Genomic DNA, 26986 nt, shown 5'->3' with positions numbered 1-26986 from the left:
GCTGGGAATTTAGCCTCAGTGACCAGTAGTAACCTCAATGACCTCACCGCTAGTCACTGATGCTGTGATCGCAGCAGCTCATTCACCAGTGATTTTATCAGCCTGGACAGTCGCATCTTGGCACCGTTCAGGTTGCAACCTTTTTATCCCACAGACATCGATTACGGCATAGAACAGAACAACGGACAGGTGAGGGATATTGTTGTTTTTTTGTTTTTTTTATTTTTTTAAACCATCTTTATTGAACAGTAAACAGAGTACAAACATTGTTCAAAAGCATCAGAGAAGATCCAACAAATAGAATTGTACAGTACTTTTAAACAGTAGACAGTGTATTATAATTATAACCAACTTACCCTCCCCCTCACCCGCACTCACACCTGCATCTTCATAAAATATCATCAATCAAGCCTAACAGGAGTTCTGTCATCCATTTGCTGTCTCATGTACCAGTCTTTGAATTGGAAGCAACCATGAGTCGCCTGGCGTATAGATAATGTCTGAGTATTAATAAAAGAAGACCATGTAAAGAAAAACCATTCAGTGTATTTTTCTTTATTCAGTATAGACTCTATCCAGTCCATCTTGAAGAGATAAGCTACCTTCGTATTAATTAAGCTCAAAGAGGGAGTACTACCCTCATTGGCGTTTTCCCTCATATCTTTATACTTCAGATGACTTCAAATGCTATGTAACTGCTTGGTGGGAGACTTTCATGGAGGATAGCTTGGAAGACTTGGATGACATTAACTCATTTTGGGCCACTGCTAAGATGGTGCTTAGGGGACATACCCTTTTTGTCTAAAAAAAAAAAAAAAGAAATGAGGTAAGAATTTACTGTAAATAAATAATTTTTATAAAATCCAGAGGTTCCCCTCCTGCTGTCACTGCTGTCACTCTTATTTGCGGCAGCAGGCGTAGGCTGATGGGAGTATTAGTCCCATCAGCCGCTGCCTGCTGTCATTGTTCTCACTTGAATACAACTCTCATCATTCTCCCCTGCTCATGCTTATCACTGGCAGAGCAGGGGAGAATGATGAGAGCCATCTTCAGCACCCGACGCCGGTGAACAGCGCTCACTGTAGTGTCCGTCCGTGTGGTACTGATGCGGCATACGGGCAGCACATGGTTGCCACACATGTGCCATAAGTATTACACACATGGCCATACTGACACCAGTACTGGTTTTTCCGGTCCCAGAAATATCAGGACATGCGAAATCGGCCTAAGAAATGACAATCTTCTATCCATCAAATGTGGTGCATTTTAAGCTTTAGGGTTTGCTAACATTGGCGAGCCAATGTATAATTTGGACTAGTGCTATCCAATGTTTGCTTGTGCACTTGAGGGATTTTCCATATGGACAGTGTGGAAAAAATGGCAGTGTGCACTAATCGAGTCTGTTTTGTAGGCAAGACAACATCAGTTTCAATTGTGTATAATGGCAAATAGTTTGTTTGCCATTACGGTATTTTGTGCTTATCAAGAGAATGAGACTCTGTTATAGTCTGCAACTGCTTTCACATTTTTGCTGGTTGACATTAGAATAAGATAGAAAACTCATTATCAGACAAACTTTTACCAGCAAAGCCGAACTTTTGTACTGCAGAATGAGTTAATTTTCCAGTCATACAGGGCCTGAATCATTAAATATTTTATGTAGAAAATGTTGAAACGTTGCATGATTTTGGTGAAACTCAAGGAAGCACTAAAGTTTGTGTTCCTTTTGACGTTGACACGCCATCTTTGCCCAGTTCGGCCAAACGGCAGTGTTCGCTATTGCAACACCCGCTAGGGCCATGGGGTACTCGCACGGCTCTTAAAGGGGTGGTCACGGCAGCGGTGACCCGGTCTGTGGCCCTGGGTGCGCAATTAAAAGGAATGCATGATGGAAAGGCATAAAGTTTATATAGGAAAAGGGATTATTCATGACGCCACCTGTGGTACTCAGCCAGGGATGGCCGACGCTGCTTAAAGGGACCGCTGGGGATGATGGTGATGCAGCTGGGATGATTCTGATCCCCACAGGTGGAGCGGGGCCCCAGGACTACCCGTACAGTTTTGGTAAGGGACTTGTGGATGTTGGGGTGCAGAACTGAGGGTGCAGGAATAACTAGAGGACACAAGGACTGTAGTTTCTTTACCTTTAATGTCAGGTTGAAGGTGCAGTCTGGGGCACAATTCACAGCTGGTGATGAAGATCCGGGCAGCCTGGAAGCAATTCAGAGTCCCCCTAGCCAGGTGGGGTTGGAGGCCTTCCTACTGCGCTGTTCTCTGGGTGCTTGGTGATTTTAGTTCTCCTCAAGTCCCTTTCTCAGTCTGTCCACTAAGTGAAACACTACCCGCACGGCAGGCAGCTTGAGCCTGTTCCAGGTGTCACTCCCTCGTGTTGACTCCGAGCTCTGGTATGCTGCTGTGGCTTCGGGTGTCAGCTGGGGCCAGCAGACCTGCAATCTCCTGTTCTCTGGATTTGATTGTGGGGCCTGAAGTTCCCACACAAACATGGACTCCAGTGTCCAGTCTTCAGCACTTAGTCCTGGGGTGAGCTCAGCCTCAGCTCCGATCCCCCAGTTTCTCCTCACTTCTTGCCTCTTCCTCCTTCACTATCTACTCTCTGACACTGAACTGACTAACCCCGCCTCCAGGCCAGAATTTATAGGGAATTTCCCATAAAACAGGTGTTAGAGCTCCCCCTTCTGGTCTGGAGTCAGGAAAGGTGTTGTATGCTAAAATTACCTGGAAAGGGGACTCCTCTTGCTTCCAGGCATGGCATCACCCCCCCTGAGGAAGGCAATGCCACTCTGACAACCGGACTCCTGGGGTGCCACACTATACCACAAAGAGAATGTGATGAGGCGCATACGGATGCATACTCTACTCTTTCAATGCTCCTGATTCATGAAGAGGCTTATGTCTCTTCATTAATCAGGAACTTCTGACTCCAGCATACTCCTCATCAAGACCAGCGTGTTAAATCTCATATTACTTGGAATCATTTAAGATGTATTAAAAGTTTTTTTTCACTCATTGAGGAAATTAAAATATGACTATCACAACAAACATTTTCAGTCTGGACATAATGAGCAACTTAGCACTGAGTATTTACAGTATAAATGAGTATTAATGTATATTTGAGTATGGATATTATAGTATAGTTGACCCCTGGCCATAGGATAGAATTAAAGACTGTTTGAGGCTCTGACCAGGTATCCCATCAGCTCCAGGAGTCAGAAGTGTCAGCCAAATTTGCTTGAGCTTCTGTTCTGTCGTGTTAACTGGGTCTGAACACTTTCCAGATTCTACAAACTCAAATATTTTTGCTCTAACACCAGGGCTTCACACATATGCCAAGTTGCTGCCATTATTTAAAGTACCGCGAATGTTGAGATAAAGTTAAAGAATTAAAGAAAAGGTGCGCCGGAAGCTGTCTCACTCCTTGACCCTTGCCCACTGTAGCCAAGCAGATGCAGTGATACTCTCTGGCCCCTAGCCTAAAAATTGCTAATGTTTCAAGCAGATCATTTACTTTAATTTGTAATAAACTCTATGGTGAGAGAATATAAACATAGATCTCATTTTCTTTCAAGCAGGAGGCCCCCCCAGCAGTAAAATTATTTTACATCAATATCTCTCTGAAATTGGAGCCCGCCAGAGACTTTGATGAAAAGAAAAGAAGGAGACGAGGGAGCACATGTGGGGAATTGGCAAAATCAGAAAAAGGAAAATATTTTTCTACTGTCTAAGAGTCTGGGGCTTTAAATGTTAGTAACTTGTTTAACAAGCAAATGACAGCCGACAAGTCGATTTAAGTTAAACATTTGTCAAACATAATCACATACACAAATATACACATATGTATTTGAAGGGGATCTCCGCTGTTAACAAAAATAAATAAGTAATTAAACTTATATCGTGATTGAATTAGCACTTTAACCAAGAGAAGTAGCAAAGCAAAGCTTAACCAGCATCCCAAGACGGAACGGAACATAGAATAGTCATCATGTAGTGATATTTACAGGACCGCCACTTGAAGAGGACCGGTCACCATGTCAAAAGTGACCAAGTTTTGCACTTATTTTATTACGGCTGCTTCCCAGAGTTTTGCATTTTACAATGGGGTTCCTTGAAATATGGGACTTGTAAATTTAGTACTACATTTTCTGGTCTTTATAAAGTACAAGGGGGTGTGGCTCACAGTATAATAATGCAGAGCAGCCTAAAGATGCCCCCCCCAAGAGAATTCTGTGAGCAACGTTCCCTAGGTACAAAAACAGAAAAAATAGCACTAACTAAAAAGCCTCGTATCTCTGGAACAAGATCTTTAAAAAAGAAAATGCCAAACTCAGAGGAGCCAATGGAATGAAATATGAGTGTAAACTGTACACTGTCACTTGCAAGGCACTGTTGCTCTATATATCAGGAGGTTGCATGGAGGTACAGAAGAACAGGAGTGCAAAAGACACAATCAGGCAGTTTCAGCTTTCACATGTCTCAATGGGTTTCAGAAGCACAATAGCATTTCTTTATAAAAAAAAAAATATAAAGAATAAAAACACTACATGTTTCAGAGCCGACTCAGCGCCTTCATCGTGTGGCCAATATTTCAAAGAAAATAAGGCTCCAAAGAGCAAGAACGTGCCAGTCAGCTGGGACCAAAAAACCAGGATCATATTGCCATATATGAGTAAATGAAAATAAATTAATTCCAATCAACTATAAAAACAAAATCCTTATAAGGAGGATAAATTTAAGTAGTTAAAACAATATTTTGGCAAAAACACATTTGAATCCCATAACACACATATGAGTTGCCCGATTTTTAAGAGGTGTTTAATATAATTTTTAGTAATCATCCTATTATTACTGTAGTTTCGACTCCAAATTGCACAAACAGGATATAGTATAAGGAACAGTTGCTAATGTACCCAGTTGCCAGGATGACTAGAGGCAGGACGTTACCTACTGAAGCCTGGAGCGACCAATTAGGAAATTTCATGGTACATATAAAGGACAACTAATCAGCGTACTTTGTTACCAGAATGTCATTCCATAAACTACAGAAGCCTGGAAGGGATGAAAGGAAGGAGGATTGCAAATTACTATTCAATTTAGCCTTATATTTGCCAAGGTGCTGAGAAGGACATTCCGTGTCCCCAATGGTAACTGTGTGTATATGCAAAAATAGAATCATATGGTAACTGTATGGTAGATAACTGAGGAAAGTGTCAAAATATTATGAAACAGACGGAGAAAGAGAACATCATCATTATAACAGAAATGTTGTCAATTAAGAAAAATGATAAAATGTGATATGATGGATATAAGTAAAACTAGATGGTGGCCCGATTCTAACGTATCGGGTATTCTAGAATATGTAGGTAGTATACAGCACAGACTACGTACTATATTGCACAGTGACGTAGTATATAACACAACCGACGTAGTATCTAACATAGCTACGTAGTATATAACAGAGCTACGTAGTCTGTAACACAGCCAAGTAGTATATAACATAGCCACGCAGTGTATTGCACAGGTATGTAGTATATTGGTCAGCCACGTAGTATATAGCAGAGCCACGTAGTATGTAACATAGCCACGTAGTATATTGTAGAGCTACGTAGTATATTGCACAGGCACGTAGTATATAACAAAATCATGTAGTGTATTGCACAGCTACGTAGTGTATTGCACAGCTATGTAGTATATTGGTCAGCGACGTAGTATATAGCAGAGCCACGTAGTATATAACATAGCCACGTAGTATATTGTAGCGGCATGTAGTATATTGCATAGCTACGTAGTATATTGCACAGCCACGTAGTATATAACAGAGCCACGTAGTATATTGCACAGTCGACGTAGTATATAACAGAACCGACACAGTCACATAGTATATTGCACAGCTACGTAGTATATAACACAGAGCACATTGTATATTGCACAGTCACATTGTATGTTGCCCAGCTACATAGTATATAGCAGAGATGTAGTATATAACAGAGCCCACGCAGTATGTAACACAGCCCACGTAGTATATAGCAATGTGGGCACCATATGCGTGGTTAAAAAAGACTTAAAATAAAAAATAAACATATACTCACCTTCCGAAGGCCCCTTGAAGTCCTGGCGCCTGTGTGCGGTGCACGTGGCAGCTTCCGGTCCCAGGGTTGGTATGAGCACAGGACCTGTGATGACGTCGCGGTCACATGACCGCGACGTCATGACAGGCACTTCTCGCATAGCATCCTTGGCACCGAAACCTGCCGCGTGCATTGCCAAGGACAGCGCGCGACGTCGGAGGGTGAGAATAACCTTTTTTTTATTATTATTTGTAACATTAGATCTTTTTACTATTGATGCTGCATACACAGCATCAATAGTAAAAAGTTGGTCACACAGGGTTAATAGCTGCGTTAACGGAGTGCGTTACACCGCGGTCCATTAACGCTGGCATTAACCCTGTGTGAGCGCTCAGCGCTGACTGCAGGGCAGTAAAGCAGTGGCCATTTCGCTGCCAGATTATGGCCATCACTGATTGGTCGTGGCAATGGTTGTGGGCGTTTTGCCATGACCAATCAGCGACTTAGATTTCCATGACAGACAGAGGCCGTGACCGATGAATATCTGTGACAGACAGACAGACAGATGGAAGTGACCCTTAGACAATTATATAGTAGATGAACGTGTTAACAGTATAGTGATATAGTATATTGATGAAATATAGAAATAACATTAAGGATCCTATGGCAATAGATAGTGATATATAGCTCTGGCAAAACCTAAGAGACCACTACATCAAACCCTGTCATGGGCATTCCAATCTCCAGACCTGATCCCCATTGAAAACCTCTGGAATGTAATCAAGAGGATGATAGATAGTCACAAGCCATCAAACAAAGAAGAACTGCTTACATTTTTGCGCCAGAAGCAGTGTGAAAGACTGGTGGAAAGCATGCCAAGATGCATGAAAGCTGTGATTAAAAATCATGGATATACCACAAAATATTGATTTCTGAACTCTTCCTGAGGTAAAACATTAGTATTGTTGTTTCTAAATGATTATGAACTTGTTTTATTTGCATTATTTGAGGTCTGAAAGCATTGTTGTTGTTTTTTTTTATTTTGACCATTTTTCTTTGTCGGAAAAAAATACAAAATTTATTACTTGGAAATTTGGAGACATGTTGTCAGAAGTTTATAGATTAAAAGAACAATTTACATTTTACTCAAAAATATATCTATACAGAGAAAAATCAGACAAACTGTACATTTTGCCGTGGTCTCTTAATTTTTGCCAGAGCTGTATATCCAAAAACTTCCGGTCTACAAAATGTCTGAAAACTATTGGAATGTTTTGCCATCACATGATCCATATGTTAAATGGAAAAGCAGGAAAAATTGCCATTATGCTTCAGAGTGCAATGATTGGATATGCTGCAAGTAAGTACTTTCTCTAAGTATTTAAATGGTTGTGTAGTTCCAGAGTCGTGCAACCTATACATTGCATTTTGCAACAACAATTGATTAGGTAGATCACACATCTATGTGGTTGCAGTCATTAAAATACATGCAGCCGCACGCTCCGGTCCGGGTGCTGGCGGCAGCGTCGGGTATTGATGCAAGAGACACGTGCGAGTTTCTCGCATCACACTCGCAAGCGTGACCCCGGCCTTATAGGAAGGATCTGCCGACTGCAATTCCACTCCATTTCAGCATTCTTAGTTGTCATGCACTCAGCACAATAACACCAGATGACTTTCACTACACCTACACTTACGATTGTTGTGCCGGGTGATGCATTATGTGCCTTGACAAATTCAAAAACGCCCAAATTACATCTTTTTCGTTACTGCAATTCCACAAAAAAGGCTGTAACAAAAGATCAAAAAGTCACATCTATCCCAACATGGTACTAATAAAAACATCTCACCCAGCAAAAAATAAGCTACCACAAAACTCTATTGGTTGAAAACTAAAAATGCTACGGGTCTTGAAAAATGGTGACACGACCCCAAAAATGTTTTTTTGCAAATTTCTGTTTTTTTCTCACCACTAAAATAATAAAACAAACTGGACATGTTTGGTGTCGCTGTAATCGCATTGTTGAGGAGAATCATATAGGATGGCCATTTTTTTACCACAAAATGTACTCTGTAAAAACAATTCTCAAAAGACAATGTCAGAATTGTGTTTTTTTGCCGCACTTGGATTTTTTTTTCCCTTTTTCCAGTACGCTATATGGTAAAATATATGGTGACATTTAAAAGTGCAACTTGTTCCGCAAAAAACAAGCCCTCATATGTTAATGTGGAAATAAAAGAGTGGAAAAAGGGGAGGAAAACATGGATATTTTCTGTGGCATGAAGGGGTTAAGGGTCATTAAGACAATAAGCCCTATGTATTAAGTTTGATAACAAAATGCAAATACTGTTAATGATTTACTAAGTTGTTTATGGATAAGTGTGGTCCATATGAAGTGATTAAACTTTTTGCGACATTATTATTTCTTTTTTTTTTTTATAGAAAAATTATATAAAGAGGAGGTCTTAACACCACCACTGGAATGCTGGAAACTAGCTAGAATGCTAAAGCATTTTATTGGGGTCTTATGTAAATCACACCCAGCTGACATAAGAAGCAGAAAATGTCAATGTTCTTATATAAAACAGCATATTTACTTTTTCCTTAACCCCTTTCTGACATCGGACGTACTATCCTGTCGAGGTGGGGTGGGCCCCCATGACCATGGACGGGATAGTACGTCCAGTGCGATCGGCGGCGCTCACGGGGGGAGCGCCACCGATCGCGGCCGGGTGTCAGCTGCCTATCGCAGCTGACATCCGGCACTATGTGCCAGGAGCGGTCATGGACCGCCCCTGGCACATTAACCCCTGGCACACCGCGATCAAAGATGATCGCGATGTGCCGGCGGTGCAGGGAAGCATCGCGCAGGGAGGGGGCTCCCTGCGGGCTTCCCTGAGCCCCCCGCAGCAACGCAATGTGATCGCGTTGCTGCGAGGGTCTTACCTCCCTCCCTGCCTGCTCGAGCCCTGGATCCAAGATGGCCGCGGATCCGGGTCCTGCAGGGAGGGAGGTGGCTTCACAGAGCAGGCACTGTGAAGCAGCCTGCACTGCTCTCAGATCGGTGATCTGACAGAGTGCTGTGCAAACTGTCAGATCACCAATCTGTGATGTCCCCCCCTGGGACAAAGTAAAAAAGTTTAAAAAACATTTTTCAAATGTGTAAAAAAAAATAAAAAAAATATTCCAAAATAATGAAAAAAAAAAAAATATTATTCCCATAAATACATTTCTTTATCTAAATAAAAAAAAAAAAAACAATAAAAGTACATATATTTAGTATCGCCGCGTCCCTAACGGCCCGACCTATAAAACTGGCCCACTAGTTAACCCCTTCAGTAAACACCGTAAAAAAAAAAAAAAAAACGAGGCAAAAAACAACGGTTTATTATCATACCGCTGAGCAAAAAGTGGAATAACACGCGATCAAAAAGACAGATATAAATAACCATGATACCGCTGAAAACGTCATCTTGTCCCGCAAAAAACGAGCCACCATAGAGCATCATCAGCAAAAAAATAAAAAAGTTATAGTCCTGAGAATAAAGCGATGCAAAAATAATTATTTTTTCTATAAAATAGTTTTTATCGTATAAAAGTGCCAAAACATAAAAAAATTATATAAATGAGGTGTTTCTGTAATCGTACTCACCCGAAGAATAAAACTGCTTTATCAATTTTACCAAACGCGGAACGGTATAAACGCCTCCCCCAAAAGAAATTCATGAACAGCTGGTTTTTGGTCATTCTGCCTCACAAAAATCGGAATAAAAAGCGATCAAAAAATGTCACATGCCCGAAAATGTTACCAATAAAAACGTCAACTCGTCCCGCAAAAAACAAGACCTCACATGACTCTGTGGACCAAAATATGGAAAAATTATAGCTCTCAAAATGTGGTAACACAAAAAATATTTTTTGCAATAGAAAGCGTCTTTCAGTGTGTGACGGCTGCCAATCATAAAAATCCGCTAAATAACCTGCTATAAAAGTAAATCAAACCCCCCTTCATCACCCCCTTAGTTAGGGAAAAATTAAAAAAATGTATTTATTTCCATTTTCCCATTAGGGTTAGGGCTAGGGTTAGGGCTAGGGTTAGGGCTAGGGCTAGGGCTAGGGTTAGGGCTAGGGTTAGGGCTAGGGTTAGGGCTAGGGTTAGGGTTAGGGCTAGGGTTAGGGTTAGGGCTAGGGTTAGGGTTAGGGCTAGGGTTAGGGCTAGGGTTAGGGCTAGGGTTAGGGTTAGGGTTAGGGCTAGGGTTAGGGCTACAGTTTGGGTTGGGGCTAAAGTCAGGGTTGGGGCTAAAGTTACAGTTAGGGTTTAGATTACATTTACAGTTGGGAATAGGGTTGGGATTAGGGTTAGGGGTGTGTCAGGGTTTGAGGTGTGGTTAGGGGTGTGTTTGGATTAGGGTTTCAGTTATAATTGGGGGTTTCCACTGTTTAGGCACATCAGGGGCTCTCCAAACGTGACATGGCGTCCGATCTCAATTCCAGCCAATTCTGCGTTGAAAAAGTAAAACAGTGCTTCTTCCCTTCCGAGCTCTCCCGTGTGCCCAAACAGGGGTTTACCCCAACATATGGGGTATCAGCGTACTCAGGACAAATAGGACAACAACTTTTGGGGTCCAATTTCTCCTGTTACCCTTGGGAAAATACAAAACTGGGGGCTAAAAAATAATTTTTGTGGGAAAAAAAAAGATTTTTTATTTTCACGGCTCGGCGTTATAAACTGTAGTGAAACACTTGGGGGTTCAAAGTTCTCACAACACATCTAGATTAGTTCCCTGGGGGGTCTAGTTTCCAATATGGGGTCACTTGTGGGGGGTTTCTACTGTTTAGGTACATTAGGGGTTCTGCAAACGCAATGTGACGCCTGCAGACCATTCCATCTAAGTCTGCATCCCAAATGGCGCTCCTTCCCTTCCGAGCTCTGCCATGCGCTCAAACGGTGGTTCCCCCCAACATACGGGGTATCAGCGTACTCAGGACAATTTGGACAACAACTTTTGGGGTCGAATTTCTCCTCTTACCCTCGGGAAAATACAAAACTGGGGGCTAAAAAATAATTTTGGGGGAAAGATTTTTTTTTTAAATTTTCACGGCTCTGCGTTACAAACTGTAGTGAAACACTTGGGGGTTCAAAGCTATCACAACACATCTAGATGAGTTCCTTAGGGGGTCTAGTTTCCAAAATGGTGTCACTTGTGGGAGGTTTCTACTGTTTAGGTACATTAGGGGCTCTGCAAATGCAATGTGACACCTGCAGACCATTCCATCTAAGTCCTCATTCAAATGGCACTCCTTCCCTTCCGAGCCCTCCCATGTGCCCAAACAGTGGTTCCCCCCACATATGGTGTATCATCGCACTCAGGACAAATTGGGCAACAAATTTTGGGGTCCAATTTCTCCTGTTACCCTCGGGAAAATACAAAACTGGGGGCTAAAAAAATAATTTTTGTGAGAAAAAAATTTTGTTTTATTTTTACGGCTCTGCATTATAAACTTCTGTGAAGCACTTGGTGGGTCAAAGTCCCAATGGCGTCCCATCTCAATTCCTGTCAATTTTGCATTGAAAAGTCAAACGGCGCTCCTTCCCTTCTGAGCTCTCCCATCCGCCCAAACAGTGGTTTACCCCCACATATGGGCTATCAGCGTACTCAGGACAAATTGTACAACAACTTTTGGGGTCCAATTTCTTCTCTTACCTTTGGGAAAACAAAAAATTGGGGGCGAAAAGATAATTTTTGTGAAAAAATATGATTTTTTATTTTTACGGTTCTACATTATAAACTTCTGTGAAGCACTTGGTGGGTCAAAGTGCTCACCACACCTCTAGATAAGTTCCTTAGGGGGTCTACTTTCCAAAATGGTGTCACTTGTGGGAGGTTTCAATGTTTAGGCACATCAGGGGCTCTCCAAACGAAACATGGCGTCCCATCTCAATTCCAGTCAATGTTGCATTGAAAAGTCAAATGGCGCTCCTTCGCTTCCGAGCTCTGCCATGCGCCCAAACAGTGGTTTACCCCCACATGTGGGGTATTGGCGTACTCAGGACAAATTGTACAACAATGTTTGGGGTCCATTTTCTCCTGTTACCCTTGGTAAAATAAAACAAATTGGAGCTGAATTAAATTTTTTGTGAAAAAAAGTTAAATGTTCATTTTTATTTAAACATTCAAAAAATTCCTGTGAAGCACCAGAAGGGTTAATAAACTTCTTGAATATGGTTTTGAGCACCTTGAGGGGTGTAGTTTTTAGAATGGTGTCACACTTGGGTATTTTCTATCATATAGACCCCTCAAAATGACTTCAAATGAGATGTGGTCCCTAAAAAAAAATGGTGTTGTAGAAATGAGAAATTGCTGGTCAACTTTTAACCCTTATAACTCCCTAACAAAAAAAAATTTTGGTTCCAAAATTGTGCTGATGTAAAGTAGACATGTGGGAAATGTTACTTATTAAGTATTTTGTGTGACATATCTCTGTGATTTAATTGCATAAAAATTCAAAGTTGGAAAATTGCGAAATTTTCATAATTTTCGCCAAATTTCCATTTTTTTCACAAATAAACGCAGGTACTATCAAATAATTTTTACCATTGTCATGAAGTACAATATGTCACGAGAAAACAATGTCAGAATCACTGGGATCCGTTGAAGCGTTCCAGAGTTATAACCTCATAAAGGGACAGTGGTCAGAATTGTAAAAATTGGCCCGGTCATTAATGTGCAAACCACCCTTGGGGGTAAAGGGGTTAAACAACCGTTTTAGCTTTGAAGGACTACACTGGTGGTACTGTATATAGAAGAAAATCAAACCACACTCAGCTGTAGATAGTAACATAGTTATTAAAGGGAACCTGTCACCCCGAAAATCGCGGGTGAGGTAAGCCCACCGGCATCAGGGGCTTATCTACAGCATTCTGTAATGCTGTAGATAAGCCCCCGATGTTACCTGAAAGAGGAGAAAAAGACGTTAGATTATACTCACCCAGGGGCGGTCCCGCTGCTGGTCCGGTCGGATGGGTGTCTCTGGTCCACTGCGGCGCCTCCCATCTTCATTCTAAGATGTCCTCTTCTGATCTTCAGCCACGGCTCCGGCGCAAGCGTACTTTGTCTGCCCTGTTGAGGGCAGAACAAAGTACTGCAGTGCGCAGGCGCTGGAAAGGTCAGAGAGGCCCGGCGCCTGCGCACCGCAGTACTTTGTTCTGCCCTCAACAGGGCAGACAAAGTACACCTGCACCGGAGCCGTGGCTGAAGATCAGAAGAGGACGTCTTGGAATGAAGATGGGAGGTGCCGCAGCGGACCAGAGACACCCATCCGACCGGACCAGCAGCGGGACAGCCCCTGGGTGAGTATAATCTAACGTCTTTTTCTCCTCTTTCAGGTAATACCGGGGGCTCACCTATATCACTTCTCCCCTATGCCTCAAAACTACTGGAACAACATGTCCATTTCGAACTATCCTCCCACCTCTCTTCCTGCTCCCTCTTCGACTGCTTACAATTTGGCTTCTGACCTCATCACTCCACTGAAACTGCCATAACTAAAGTCACCAATAACCTACTAACTGCCAAAACCAAGCAACAATACTCTGTCCTCCTCCTCCTGGACCTGTCCTCTGCCTTTGACACTGTGAACAACTCCCTAATACTACAGACCCTCTCATCTCTTTGCATCGCAGACTTGGCCCTATCTTGGATCTCATCATACCTAACAGGCCGGACATTCAGCATCTCCCATTCACACACACAACCTCCTCACCTCACCTCGCCTCCTATCTATCGGAGTCCCGTAAGGTTCAGTCCTAGGGCCCCTGCTCTTCTCCATTTACATCTTTGACCTGGGACAGCTCATAGAACCTCATGGCTTTCAGTATCACCTCTATGCTGATGACACACAGATCTACCTCTCTGGACCAGATATCACCTCCCTACTAACCAAAATCCCACAATGTGTGTCCGCTATTTCATCCTTCTTCTCAGCTAGATTTCTAACATTTAACAATAACATTCATTATTATCTTTCATTATCATTATCTTTCCCCATCTCACTAGACTCCTCCAACAGACCTACCTATTAAAATAAATAGCTGCTCACTCTCCCCAGTCCCACAAGCTCGCTGCCTCGGGGTAATCCTTGACTCTGATCTCTCCTTCAAACCACATATCCAAGCCCTTTCCACTTTCTGCCGACGTCAACTCAAAAATATTTCCCGGATCCATATATTCCTCAGCCAAGAATCTGCAAAAACTCTAGTGCATGCCCTTATCATCTCCTGCCTTGATTACTGCAACCTCCTGCTCTGTGGCTTCCCCTCTAACACTCTTGTATTCCTCCAAACTATTCTAAATTCTGCTGCCTGACTAATGCACTTATACTCCCACTATTCCCCTGTCTCTCCCTTCTGTCAATCCTTTCAGTGGCTCCCCATTACCCAGAAACTCCAGTTCATAACCCTAACCATGACGTACAAAGCCATCCATGACCTGTCTCCTCCATACATCTGTAACCTCGTCATCCCGGTACTTACTCTGGTCTTCACAAGATCTCCTTCTCTACTCCCCTCTTACCTCTTATTCCCACAATCGCATACAAGATTTCTCCTGTACATCCCCAACTCTGGAACTCTCTACCACAACATATCAGACTCTCACCTACTGTGGAAACCTTCTAAAGGAACCTGAGGACCCACCTCTTCCAACAAGCTTAACACCTCCAGTAACCACCAAACCGCTACATGACCAGCTCTATCCTCACCTACTGCATCCTCACCCATCCTTTGTGAACCCTCACGGGTAGGGTCCTCTCTCCTCCTTTTTATTATGTATACCAATTTTCACATTTAGGTGCCAAGGAATAAATGGAATTATAATAATCAATAATAATAATAACCCTGTCAGCCTGTGAGATGGAAGGTGAAGCTGGGAGGAGCCTGCAGATGTGTCAGGTATAATCACACACAGATCTTCAGTGAGATCAGGAGAGCAGAGAGAGACCATTACACATCAGACTGGTAACACTGGTATCCATCCATTACACATCACACTGGTAACACTGATAACCATTACACATCACACTGATAATCATTACACATCACACTGGTAATGCCACCTTCATTTAAAATAAGCTCTGGGGGCAGAGTTATTTCCAAGCACCATCCCCCCAGAGCCTGGAAGAGGTCATTTATACAAAGTGATAAAAGATGATTTCTCAGCAACAAGGCATCTGATATGAGGCATACAGGGAGGACTGTTTCAGCATTCTATAGCCTTTATGCCTATAGTAATAGTTTAGATAGGTGAAATGTGGTGACAGATTCCCTTTAAGAAACAACAACTAATTCGGTGATTTACCCATAGTATAAAGTAGCAACTCTTTCTGCATTGTTAGAAAACTTAACTAAGCAATTAATATAAACCAAGCCATAGTTGACAATTTTTTTTCTCCCAAAATGTTTTCATACGTAAACTCCAACTGTTTCACTGTTGCCATCTGTTGTGCTTAGCCCTTGTTCTTAGTATAAGCATTTGTAGTCTCTGATGTTTCTTAAATATTCTTGCGAAGTGTTCACCAGGAGTATTAGAGGAAATCATAACTCTGCTCTCGTGTTGTTAGCCAACATAGAAGAAGGTCATTATTGCAGACATAGATCAACTGTGTGCCAAATTCTTAACAGTTTCCCTTAAGGTGAGATGCTATTTTGAGATTTCCTTGATACTAGCTCTGCTCAGCAGGTGCACAGACTGCCCAGAGGGCCATTGTGTGCCAAGCCTTAGGTGCTTTATAATCTTTTTCCTGTTATGAGAAATGATTCCATAGGTTTGGTCTGAGTCTTTTTCCTCTCCAGCTGTTCATCTGGCTCCATAAAGCTTATAATTGTCCTTCTTCCAGTGTGGCAATATTGAAAATGTTTTTTACTTCATACACTAAGCTGTCTTTATATTGCCTTAGATGGGGCACAAACCGAGGTAAAGCCCACTGAAACAGATTATCTATGAATTTTGTGCATGAATAAAGACTTTGTGAGTCTTATCCATAAAATACATTAATTTCTCCCCTTGTTTTAATTGGCCAGAAATGTATTTTCATGTTACACTAGTGGAAAACTAGGAGATTCTGATTTACTGTCTGCTTGTTCCTGCTTGTTCCAAAAAATTCAATAATGCTACTTTTTGTCAATGATTTCTTAATTAGCAAGAATGTGAAATGGGATCTGCCTATGCATAAATCTATGCTGGTGGCCCTCTGGCAGCATGTTGGGCACATAAAATGTATTAGTCTGGTGTTCCCTTTCACACATCATACTCCTTGGCAATGGCCTACAGATGTAGACTTTCTTAAAATGACAAAGATAGAAAAATATAGCTCCAGACCGAACTCAATGGCTTTTGTTACATCAATACAGATCTTTCTGTGCTATGATGTCTTTCCTGTGTTAGTTTAAAAGACTACATCTGCATGGAGTTTAGTGGTTTCAAGAGCAACAGTATATTATACATATTGGTGCATAAAAAATAAAAAAACAGAAGAGTTATACATGATTAAGTGCAATAAGGCACCATGCTACTGAAAGTATAACCAGTATATATTTAACTATTCATTATATAAATATAATAGGGGCAGCCAACCAGAAATACTTGCGGAGCTAGATGTCTACTTGTAGTGGCCACTGGCCAGGGCTGGTACTGCACATCCATCTCCTATTCCAATCAGTAGAAGACGGAAGTTTAGTACCCTGCAGTAGTCACTACAAGTAGATGGCCAGTTCCGCAAGTAAGTACTTCCGGTTAGCCACCTACACCAATAACAGCTGATCGGCAGGGGTGTCGGGTGTTATGATCTGGTGGCCTAGGAGCAGCATGAGACGTACTCTGGAGAAGGTGGTACCTGTACTGACCGCAGACCCTGAACTTAGCACCGCAACTAGAAGTAGCCGTGGGATGTATCTAACACTCCCTAGACACCTCGACACAGCCTAAGAACTAACCTCCCCTAAAGATAGAAACGGGAAAACTATCTTGCCTCAGAGAAAATCCCCAAAGGATAGACAGCCCCCCACAAATATTGACTGTGAGAGGAGAGGGAAATGACATACGCAGACTGAAATCAGGATTTAGCAAAGGAGGCCTTTCTAGCTAAAAAGAAAGAATAGGACAGAGTACTATGCAGTCAGTATTAAAACACTAGAAAATATCCATTACAGAAAATACAAATCTCCACATCTGACTAAAGACATGGAGGGTATATCTGCATCTCCAGAGATACAGATACTCTGGCACCACTCCAATCCATCCTACACTCTGCTGCCCGACTAATCCACCTGTCCCCCCGCTATTCCCCAGCCTCTCCCCTGTGTCAAGCCCTTCACTGGCTTCCTATCGCCCAGAGACTCCAGTTCAAAACCCTCACACTGACATACAAAGCCATCCACAACCTGTCTCCTCCATACATCTGTGACATGGTCTCCCGGTACCTACCTACACGCGACCTCCGATCCTCCCAAGACCTCCTTCTCTACTCCCCTCTCATCTCTTCTTCCCATAACCGCATCCAAGACTTCTCCCGTGCTTCCCCCATACTCTGGAACTCTCTACCCCAACACATCAGACTTGCGCCTACCATAGAAACCTTCAAAAAGAACCTGAAGACTCATCTCTTCCGACAAGCCTACAGCCTGCAGTGATCCTCAACCTACTGAACAGCCGCACAGCCAGCTCTTCCCTCTCCTAGTGTATCCTCACCCACCCCTTGCAGACTGTGAGCCCTCGCGGGCAGGGTCCTCCCTCCTTATGTACTCGTGTGCCTTGTTATCTGCTCATGTTTAATGTATTTGTCTATATTTGCCCCGTATTCACATGTAAAGCGCCATGGAATAAATGGCGCTATAAAAATGTATAATAATAATAATAATACAGCTTGGCTGCAAAAAATCCCTACACAGACAAAGTTGGACAAGACAAAACATGTAAATGCACTGAACTATAAGGCCCACAGCATGTGGACAGCAAAAACAAAGCCAGAACTTATCTTTGTTGAAAAGAACAGCAAAACAGGAGAGACCAGGTAGGGATGTGAATCCTCCAAAAACAATGGACAACTGGCACTGACTAAAGGATCAAGCAAGACTAAATAGCCCAGTCCAAATTGCAATAAGTGGACACACCTGATAAATGCTGCGATCCAAAGACAGCAGCACTACCACTCATAACCACCGGAGGGAGCCCAAGAGCAGAATTCACAACAGTACCCCCCCCCTTGAGGAGGGGTCACCGAACCCTCACCAGAGACCCCAGGCCGATCAGGATGAGCCAAATGAAAGGCACAAACCAAATCGTCAGCATGAACATTGGAGGCAACAACCCAAGAATTATCCTCCTGGCCATAACCCTTCCATTTGACAAGATACTGAAGCTTCCGCCTCGAAAAACGAGAATCCAAAATCTTCTCAACCACATACTCCAACTCCCCATCAATCAACACCGGGGCCGGAGGATCAACAGAGGGAACAACGGGCACCACATACTTCCCCAACAAAGATCTATGGAAAACATTATGGATGGAAAAAGAGGCTGGAAGGGCCAAACGAAAAGACACTGGATTGATAATCTCAGAAATCCTATAAGGACCAATAAACCGAGGCTTGAACTTAGGGGAAGAAACCTTCATAGGAACATGACGGGAAGACAACCAGACCAAATCCCCAACCCGAAGCCGGGAACCAACACACCGACGACGGTTAGCAAAACGCTGAACCTCCTCCTGAGACAACACCAAATTGTCCACCACATGAGCCCAAATTTGCTGCAGCCTGTCAACCACAGAATCCACACCAGGACAATCAGAAGGCTCAACCTGCCCCGAAGAAAAACGAGGATGAAAACCAAAATTACAAAAAAAGGCGAAACCAAGGTAGCAGAACTAGCCCGATTATTAAGGGCAAACTCGGCCAATGGCAAGAAAGCCACCCAATCATCCTGATCAGCAGACACAAAGCATCTCAAATAAGTTTCCAAAGTCTGATTAGTTCGCTCGGTTTGGCCATTTGTCTGAGGATGAAATGCGGAAGATAAAGACAAATCAATGCCCAGCCTAGCACAAAAGGCCCGCCAAAACCTAGAAACAAACTGGGAACCTCTATCGGACACAATATTCTCTGGAATGCCATGCAAACGAACCACATGCTGAAAAAACAACGGAACCAAATCAGAAGAGGAAGGCAATTTAGGCAAAGGTACCAAATGAACCATCTTAGAAAACCGATCACAAACCACCCAAGTAACCGACATCCTCTGGGAAACCGGAAGATCTGAAATAAAATCCATAGAAATATGCGTCCAAGGCCTCTCAGGGACCGGCAAAGGCAGAAGCAACCCACTAGCACGGGAACAACAAGGCTTGGCCCATGCACAAGTCCCACAGGAATGCACAAAAGAACGCACGTCCCGCGACAAAGAAGGCCACCAAAAGGACCTACCAACCAAATCTCTGGTACCAAAAATTCCAGGATGGCCAGCCAACACAGAAAAATGAACCTCAGAAATCACTTTACTAGTCCATCTATCAGGAACAAACAGTTTCCCCACTGGACAGCGGTCAGGTTTATCAGCCTGAAATTCCTGAAGAGCCCATCGTAAATCAGGGGAGATGGCAGAAAGAATCACCCCTTCCTTCAGAATGCCGACCGGCTCAAGGACCCCAGGAGAATCAGGCAAAAACTTCTAGAGAGGGCATCAGCCTTAACATTCTTAGAACCCGGAAGATACGAGACCACAAAATCAAAACGGGAGAAAAACAGGGACCATCGAGCCTGTCTAGGGTTCAGTCGTTTGGCAGACTCGAGGTAAATCAGATTCTTATGATCGGTCAGGACCACAATACGGTGCTTGGCCCCCTCAAGCCAATGTCGCCACTCCTCAAATGCCCACTTCATAGCCAACAACTCCCGATTGCCGACATCATAATTGCGTTCCGCAGGTGAAAACTTCCGAGAAAAGAAGGCACACGGTGTTAGGGGTCGAGTTCCCGCTTCTGCACAGGGGGAATCTCGAGCCATCTCCGCTGCGGTCTCCCATTCTTGTCCAGCCGCAGTGGAGTCTGCTCAGCAAAGACGTCGGTCCCAGCGTCTTGCTCATTCTCACTCTGTTCTGAGAGTTACTGCTGTTTCTCCAGTCTCTGCCATTAAAGCCAGTACTGGTCAGCAGCGAGCGGACTTCTCTGGGACTAAGTCCTTGTCTGCGCATACTGAGCATGCCCAGGGTAAGATCTCCCGTTGGAGATCGAGGGTCATGTGCTCAGGCTCTGCGGCACATTCCATTGGTCCTCTTGACAGGTCTTGGAAGGGCAAAAGTCCTGTGGCCACTTCCTGTGCTGCAACTATATAAACTGCGCATGACCGCACGGCCATGCGCTAGTATTGTCTTGTAAATATGTGTGTGTGTTGTGAGTGAAAGTCGCTCTTTAAAATACCCTCCCTATTGAATGTCTGTTCGCGGAAGGTGTATGTTTGCTATCTAGCGCCCGACTTGTCCAACAGCACGAAACACACATTGCAGCGTCCTCTTGCTGTGTCCGCCTGTACGGCGCCGTGCGCTTGCCTTGCGCTTTCCATACCCAAGCCAGTGTGGTTGGTGGCGTCCGTCAGTGCGGCATTGCTCGCACTCCTGTGCATTTATATATTTATTCTTAGTTTCCTTACACACCCAGTTGTGGTGTAGTGCCAGCGAGGGTCTAATCGGACTTCAATCCCAGTTGGGGTTAAGTACGCTGACTGCTCGCTCGCGCTTTAGGTGCGGTGCCGCGATCCTGTGACGCAGCAGGATTGCTCCCTTCACGCTGGGTGAGGTTGAACCCACGTGTATATACTATAGTGTACCGCCATATAGTCTGCTATTTACTAGCAGCAGGGTTTCTCCTGCACGGTGGACCCCGGACTGCGAACGCATCTTTCTTGGTGCGTTCCGCCAGTCCTAACAGAATACTAGCGCCAGGGTCTGGCTAGTAAATGGCGGACGACCAGCGTTTACAGAGGTACATCCAGCAGCTGGAGGGAAGGTTGGCAGCTCTTGAGCGTACAACCTCAGCTGTGGATGTCACTGCTGTAGCTGTTCAGGCTGCTAGTGTAGCCGCAGCCAGTTTGTCCGCTGCCACCCCTGCTCCGACTTTATCCCGTCTCCCGCTTCCTGACAAGTTTGCTGGCGACAGTAAACAATGTCGCGGATTCGTGAGCCAGTGCTCCATACATCTTGAGCTCCTGGCGTCACGCTTCCCTACGGAACGGGCGAGAGTGGGATTTATTCTATCTCTCTTGTCGGGCAGGGCGTTGGAGTGGGCAACGCCACTTTGGGAGCGAGATGATCGTGTGGTACAGAGTGCTCCTCTCTTCTTGGACACTCTGAAGCAGGTCTTTTTAGGACCTCGTGTTACCCACGATACCGCGCTCCAGTTGTTGACTATTATTCAGGGCACGTCCGTGGTCAGCCAGTTTGCCATCCAGTTCCGGACTCTAGCTTCTGAGTTAGAGTGGCCAGACAAAGTTCTTATTCCGGTGTTCTGGAGGGGACTGGCAGACCATGTGAAGGACGCCTTGGCCACCAGGGAGATACCCGCCACACTGGAGGAACTTATCTCAGTATCTACCCGCATCGACCTCCGTTTTCACGAGCGGAGGTTGGAGCGGACCCAGTGTAGGCAGAGGTTTCGGCTGGCTCCTACCTTCGCCAGACCTCTTGAATCTCCTGTCTTGGCGTCAGACATCTGTCATCAACTTGGACATTACGCCAATAAATGTCCGCGGCGGTCGGGAAGACGATCGCGTCTAGTAACCATTGGGGGAGGTTCACTAGACACAGCAGCATTTTCCTCCAAACTGTCCTTTAAAGGGACAATCCTGTTAGGCTCCTCCACTCTAACAGTCGAGCTTTGTGTGGATTCAGGAGCAGAGGGAAACTTCATGTCCTCTGCTTTTGCTCTACGCCATGCTATACCACTAGTCACGCTCGCCAAACCAGTTACAGTTAGAGTTGTGAATGGGGCGACACTTCCACTGCAGATCACACACCAGACAGTTCCGTTCACGCTGTCCATGTCCCCTTCCCACCAGGAGATTATTTCCCTTCTTGTTCTTCCCGAGGGAATGGATGAGATTTTGCTGGGAATACCCTGGCTCCGTTTCCACTCTCCACATATTGAGTGGTCCTCAGGGAGAATATTGGGTTGGAGTAAGTCTTGTATGGGCAGGTGTGTGAGTGAGTGTCTACAGGTTTCTACTACTGAGGTACCCGCAGACCTTTCATCTCTTCCTAGGTGCTATTGGTGCTATGCAGATGTATTCTCTAAGAAGGCTGCTGAGACCCTACCGCCTCATCGCCCCTACGACTGTCCTATAGACCTCTTGCCTGGAGCTGAACCTCCTCGGGGAAGAGTATATCCCCTCTCCCTCCCAGAGACGGAGGCTATGTCTCAATACATTCAGGAGAATTTGGCAAGAGGGTTTATAAGGAAGTCGGTGTCTCCGGCAGGGGCGGGATTCTTCTTCGTACAGAAGAAGAACGGGGAGTTACGTCCTTGCATCGATTACAGGGGTCTCAATGCTATCACCATTAAAAATAAATACCCGTTGCCCCTGATATCGGAGCTCTTTGACAGGCTAAGGGGAGCTAAGATATTCACCAAATTAGATCTGCGGGGTGCCTATAATCTGATTCGTATCCGTGAGGGGGACGAATGGAAAACGGCTTTCAATACCAGGGATGGGCACTATGAGTACCTGGTGATGCCCTTCGGGCTCTGTAATGCCCCAGCCGTTTTTCAGGACTTTGTCAACGATATCTTCCGGGATATGCTTTCCACCTCGGTTGTAGTCTATCTGGATGATATTCTCATCTTCTCTCCAGATATTGACTCCCACCGGAGAGATGTTGGCAGAGTCTTCGAACTCCTACGGGCGAATTCCTTATATGCAAAGTTGGAGAAGTGTGTGTTTGAGCAGGAGTCCTTACCTTTCCTGGGCTATATCATCTCGGCCCAGGGATTGGCTATGGATCCTGCCAAACTACAGGCAGTGATGGACTGGCAGGAACCCCATTCTCTTAAAGCGGTGCAGCGCTTTATGGGGTTCATAAATTACTATCGCCAGTTCATCCCCCACTTCTCAACTTTGGTAGCTCCCTTGGTATCCCTCACCAAGAAGGGAGCAAATCCCAAATTGTGGTCCGAAGGGGTCTCCAAGGCCTTCGCTTCTATAAAGTCCCATTTTGCTAGCGCTCCCATCTTACATCGTCCCGATGTAGATAAGCCATTCCTTATGGAGGTGGATGCCTCATCCGTTGGTGCTGGAGCAGTCCTCTATCAAAAGGATGCTCAAGGTCGGAAGCACCCATGCTTCTTCTTCTCAAAGACCTTCACACCAGCGGAGAGAAATTACTCCATCGGGGATAGGGAGTTGCTGGCAATGAAGTTGGCCTTTTCGGAGTGGAGACACCTCTTGGAGGGTGCTCGGTTCCCATTCCAAGTCTTCACGGACCACAAGAATTTGGTCTATTTGCAGACAGCCCAGCGGCTGAATTCTCGTCAGGCCAGATGGTCCTTGTTTTTCTCCCGGTTCCACTTTACTCTACATTATCTCGCCGGAGAGAAGAACATTCGTGCTGACGCTCTCTCTCGCTCCCTTGTGTCAACTGAGGAGGAGGAGGACGAGCCTCGGCTCATTGTCCCTTCGGAGAGTCTGAGAACCGTAGCTCCGGTTTCGCTTGAGTCTGTGCCTCCGGGCAAGACTTTTGTTCCCATCAATTTGCGACCGGAGGTTCTCTCCTGGGCTCATTCGTCCAGAGTGGGTGGACACTTTGGGGCAAAGAGGACATCAGAGTTGCTGGCGAGAATGTACTGGTGGCCACATATGGTTCGTGACGTCGGAGACTACGTTCGGGCATGTGTCTCTTGTGCCAAGAATAAGTCTCTCCGTCAACGGCCAGCTGGGTTGTTATACCCTCTGCCGGTGGCAGACAGGCCCTGGGAGATGGTCGGGATGGACTTTGTGGTGGGTCTGCCCAAGTCTCGTGGCTGTACCATTATTTGGGTAATCACCGACCATTTTTCTAAAATGGTGCATTTGGTGCCGCTTCCTCGGCTACCTTCTGCACGGGCCTTGGCAGCGTTGTTTATTAAACACATCTTCCGTCTTCACGGTATGCCAGACAAAATTGTCAGTGATCGGGGTCCCCAGTTTGCGTCTCGGTTCTGGAGAGAGCTTTGTCATCTTCTCACTATTGAGTTAAATCTCTCTTCGGCATATCATCCCGAGACGAATGGGTTGGTGGAGAGAGCCAACCAGACCTTAGTCACATATCTGCGACATTTTGTCTCTGCTAAGCAAGATGACTGGGCATCTTTGCTACCGTGGGCGGAGTTTGCTCTTAACAATGCTGTAGCTGACTCTACTGGACAGACTCCATTCCTCCTTAACTATGGTCAGCATCCGCGGGTACCTGTGCCCATGCCCGTGTCTTCCGCCGATTCCAGGGTGGCAGACTGGGCTGTGGAGGCACGGGACATTTGGGATCGCACTCAGGATGCCATTCGGGCTTCCAAGGAGAGAATGAGGTCCTCCGCCGACGCACATCGGCGCCCCGCTCCAACCTTTGCTCCTGGCGATTTGGTGTGGCTCTCCGCCCGTAACATCAGGCTGCGAGTTGAGTCTACCAAGTTTGCACCTCGCTACTTAGGTCCTTTTAAGGTCCTCGAACAGGTTAATCCTGTGGTTTACCGCCTGGCCCTTCCTCCACGCCTTGGTATCACCGACACCTTTCATGTGTCCCTCCTTAAGCCCGTCTACATGTCCCGGTTTTCTGAGTCTTCTACTGGGACGTCGGGTTCGTCTACGGACGATTACGAGGTGAACGCTATCTTGGGGTTCAAGGTGGTTCGTGGCAAAAAATTTTATTTGGTGGACTGGAGGGGTTACGGTCCTGAGGATAGATCCTGGGAGCCTGCTGAGCACATCCGGGCTCCGCAGCTCATTGCTGCCTTCGAACGTAGCGAGGCCCAAGGAGGGGGGGGCCCTAGGAGGGGGGGTAATGTTAGGGGTCGAGTTCCCGCTTCTGCACAGGGGGAATCTCGAGCCATCTCCGCTGCGGTCTCCCATTCTTGTCCAGCCGCAGTGGAGTCTGCTCAGCAAAGACGTCGGTCCCAGCGTCTTGCTCATTCTCACTCTGTTCTGAGAGTTACTGCTGTTTCTCCAGTCTCTGCCATTAAAGCCAGTACTGGTCAGCAGCGAGCGGACTTCTCTGGGACTAAGTCCTTGTCTGCGCATACTGAGCATGCCCAGGGTAAGATCTCCCGTTGGAGATCGAGGGTCATGTGCTCAGGCTCTGCGGCACATTCCATTGGTCCTCTTGACAGGTCTTGGAAGGGCAAAAGTCCTGTGGCCACTTCCTGTGCTGCAACTATATAAACTGCGCATGACCGCACGGCCATGCGCTAGTATTGTCTTGTAAATATGTGTGTGTGTTGTGAGTGAAAGTCGCTCTTTAAAATACCCTCCCTATTGAATGTCTGTTCGCGGAAGGTGTATGTTTGCTATCTAGCGCCCGACTTGTCCAACAGCACGAAACACACATTGCAGCGTCCTCTTGCTGTGTCCGCCTGTACGGCGCCGTGCGCTTGCCTTGCGCTTTCCATACCCAAGCCAGTGTGGTTGGTGGCGTCCGTCAGTGCGGCATTGCTCGCACTCCTGTGCATTTATATATTTATTCTTAGTTTCCTTACACACCCAGTTGTGGTGTAGTGCCAGCGAGGGTCTAATCGGACTTCAATCCCAGTTGGGGTTAAGTACGCTGACTGCTCGCTCGCGCTTTAGGTGCGGTGCCGCGATCCTGTGACGCAGCAGGATTGCTCCCTTCACGCTGGGTGAGGTTGAACCCACGTGTATATACTATAGTGTACCGCCATATAGTCTGCTATTTACTAGCAGCAGGGTTTCTCCTGCACGGTGGACCCCGGACTGCGAACGCATCTTTCTTGGTGCGTTCCGCCAGTCCTAACACACGGTTTCATCAAGGAACCATCAGAATTCCTCTGAGCCAAAACGGCCCCTGCCCCAATCTCAGACGCGTCAACCTCAACCTGAAATGGAAGAGAAACATCCGGCTGACGCAACACAGGGGCAGAAGTAAATCAGCGTTTAAGCTCCTGAAAGGCAGAAACAGCCGCGGAGGACCAATTCGTCACATCAGCGCCTTTCTTTGTCAAATCGGTCAGAGGTTTAACCACACTGGAGAAGTTGGCAATGAAACGACGGTAAAGATTAGCAAAGCCCAAGAATTTCTGAAGGCTCTTCACAGATGTGGGCTGAATCCAATCATGAATGGCCTGAACCTTAACCGGATCCATTTCTATAGATGAGGGAGAAAAAATGAAGCCCAAAAAAGAAACCTTCTGCACTCCAAAGAGGCACTTAGACCCCTTCACAAATAAAGCATTATCACGGAGGATCTGAAATACCATCCTGACCTGTTTCACATGAGACTCCCAATCATCGGAAAAAATCAAAATATCATCCAAATATACAATCATGAATTTATCCAGATAACTCCGAAAGATATCATGCATGAAAGACTGAAACACAGATGGGGCATTAGAGAGTCCAAATGGCATCACAAGGTATTCAAAATGGCCTTCGGGCGTATTAAATGCAGTTTTCCATTCGTCACCCTGCTTAATACGAACAAGATTATATGCCCCTCGAAGGTCAATCTTAGTAAACCAACTAGCCCCCTTAATCCTAGCAAACAAATCAGTAAGCAAAGGCAAAGGGTATTGAAATTTGACCGTGATCTTATTCAAGAGGCGATAATCAATACAGGGTCTCAAGGAGCCATCCTTCTTGGCAACAAAAAATAAACCT

General features: G+C 45.2%; 1 protein-coding gene across 3 annotated transcripts in view; it reads right to left on the bottom strand.

The window, feature by feature from the left end:
* The window catches only part of COL8A2 (collagen type VIII alpha 2 chain), a 425675-nt gene that overhangs the window by 116408 nt on the left and 282281 nt on the right, over positions 1 to 26986 (bottom strand). The window contains exon 4 of one of the 3 annotated variants that reach the window (XM_069756855.1): positions 357 to 500. The exons of the other annotated variants lie outside the window; for them this stretch is intronic. The gene's annotated coding sequence lies outside the window, so the exon portion shown is untranslated. The remainder of the gene's footprint in view (positions 1 to 356; positions 501 to 26986) is intronic. 3 annotated transcript variants of the gene reach the window in all.

This window comes from Ranitomeya imitator, chromosome 3, assembly GCF_032444005.1.
Source record: "Ranitomeya imitator isolate aRanImi1 chromosome 3, aRanImi1.pri, whole genome shotgun sequence".
NCBI lineage: Eukaryota > Metazoa > Chordata > Amphibia > Anura > Dendrobatidae > Ranitomeya > Ranitomeya imitator.
This window is presented reverse-complemented; position numbering and strand designations above follow the sequence as displayed.